We start from the raw sequence: 2114 nt of genomic DNA, 5'->3' as shown, positions 1-2114 counted from the left end.
CCCCATCTGGGGTTCTCCTCCTCCTCCTCCATGGGCTCCCCCATCTGGGGTTCTCCTCCTCCTCCTCCATGGGCTCCCCCTCCTCCATGGGCTCCCCCATCTGGGGTTCTCCTCCTCCTCCATGGGCTCCCCCATCTGGGGTTCTCCTCCGTATGTTTCCAATGCTTTGTATAATTTCTAAGAATGGGGGATGTCTCCTCCATATACAACAGGAAAAAGTTTCCCCGGCACACTCACTAGCCGGCATGCAAAAAAACTTGTCTCACCGCTAAGGTTAAAAACAGAGGTCTTAGAAACACGTCTTCTGCAGAAAATCTGAGAGCCTCTGGGTAGTGCGGTCCTAACTCTGACCTATGAGAGTCCATCTTGGAGCACATGTAGCAAAAGATAAAATTGGGTGCAGGTTCGCCAGTAGCAGCCCAACCCCCTTTAAAGGCACAGGGGCACACAAGCGACCCCGCACATCACAACAGCAGCTGATCCCTTCCATGTGTACCTTGCGTTTGCCATTTGTTTTGCTTTTCTCCTCGTGTCCTTGTTTTGCGTGTCCTCTGTTCTTCCTGTCGGCCACTTCATGATCACATTTCTAGAATTGGCTACTTGGTATTTGAAGCTGCCGGTCTGTCTTTAGGTTTATTGGTCTCTTATTCTTTCTATTGGCGGTTACATTAAACACGTTGTTTTTATCTGTTCGTCTCTCTTTTCTGTGGAATTCAGCTCTTGCCATGTTGCTTTGCACTTCTTCTAAGTGGAATTTTTGTCTTCCAGGTGCCGTCGGAAGGCAGTGAAGCCGGCAGTGGACGCACTTCAGTCCCTACAAATGTTTTATTTTATTTTGTTATGTAAAGTTAAACTGCGTGATGCAGCGTCTTAGCAATGGTTGTAGTAATTAATCTCCCGGAAATGTGCATGTGTTCAATTTTATATCCTGTGTAGTTCATTTAAGGTGATGTACTGGAGAAATAAATTCTGTGGACACACTTAACTCCTCTTGTAGATTTATTTATTTATTTTCTACCCGACGGAGAAGATTCCCGATACACATGGCAGACATTGATGTGTGGAAGACTGCTTAGACCGACGTTGGTGCTGCCGCCCCCGAGGGAAGGAAGCTTTATATCGAATCCATGTTAGACTCGGCTGTGTGTTTTTAGCCTTCTGTTGTATATAAATAAATAAAATGAGTTCAGTCACTCGGTGTTGTGTCCTCTGTATCCTCGGATCTTCTGGAAAGAACATCAAACCTGGTTAGATGAGCAGCAGCTTCTGACTTCGATTTGGAGATGTAACGCAATGCATTTCTCACACATTGGTCCTTACTGGCGGCTTCTCTTCTGAATTCCGTGCGTCTCCCCAGGTGACTCAGCTGGAGAAGATATTGTCCTCCTGAATCCCATGAATATCTCAAGGTCATCCAAGTCATTGTGAGGAAGGAGGTGACTTTGATGTTGAAGATGTCCTTGAATCCCATGGATGTCTCCGGTTCATCCAAGTCATTGTGAGGAAGAAGGCTCTGATGGAGAAAATGTTCCTGGACTGCGTGGATGTTTCTGGGTATTCCAGGGCATTGAGGAGGAAGGTGGCTTCTATGGAGGCAATATCCCTGAATCCTGTTCGTGTCTTCCGGGCGTTGTGAAGAAGGTCGTTCTGATGGAGAAGATGTCTCTGAATTCCATGCCTGTTTCTGGGTCTTCCAAGGCATTGAGGAAGGTGGCTCTGATGGAGTTGTTATCCTGGAATACTGTGTCTTCAGGTCATCCAAGGCATTGAGGAAGGAGGTGGCACTGATGGAGATGTCCCTGACGTTGTGTGTGTCTCTGGTCATCTGGAGGGAGAAGTCTTCTCTCATGGAGACGTCCCTAAATCCTGTGAGTGTCTCCTGTTCTTCCAAGGCATTGTGAGGAAGGAAGCTCTGATGGAGATGTCCTGAGTCCCATGCGTGTCTCTGGAGATGGTGTCCCATGCGTGTCTCTGGCTCGTCCAAGTCATCAGAAGGAAGATGGCGGCTCTAATGAAGATAAGGTTGTCCCTAAATCCTGTGCATGTCTTGTTGTTCTGAGGCATGGTGAGGAAGGTGGCTCCGATTGAGATGAGGTTGTCCGTGTGCCGTGATC

General features: G+C 47.7%; 1 protein-coding gene across 1 annotated transcript in view; it reads left to right on the top strand.

Annotated features, from left to right (window-relative positions):
• The window catches only part of YLPM1 (YLP motif containing 1), a 29021-nt gene extending 28018 nt beyond the window's left edge, over positions 1 to 1003 (top strand). The window contains exon 22 of the mRNA XM_018574849.1: positions 769 to 1003. The gene's annotated coding sequence lies outside the window, so the exon portion shown is untranslated. The remainder of the gene's footprint in view (positions 1 to 768) is intronic.
• The last annotated feature ends 1111 nt before the right edge of the window (positions 1004 to 2114 follow it).

The sequence above is a fragment of the Nanorana parkeri genome, unplaced genomic scaffold (genome assembly GCF_000935625.1).
Source record: "Nanorana parkeri isolate BGI_ZX_2015 unplaced genomic scaffold, ASM93562v1 scaffold3287, whole genome shotgun sequence".
Taxonomy (NCBI): domain Eukaryota; kingdom Metazoa; phylum Chordata; class Amphibia; order Anura; family Dicroglossidae; genus Nanorana; species Nanorana parkeri.
Note: the sequence above shows the minus strand (reverse complement) of the source record. Positions and strands in the feature narration are given on the sequence as shown.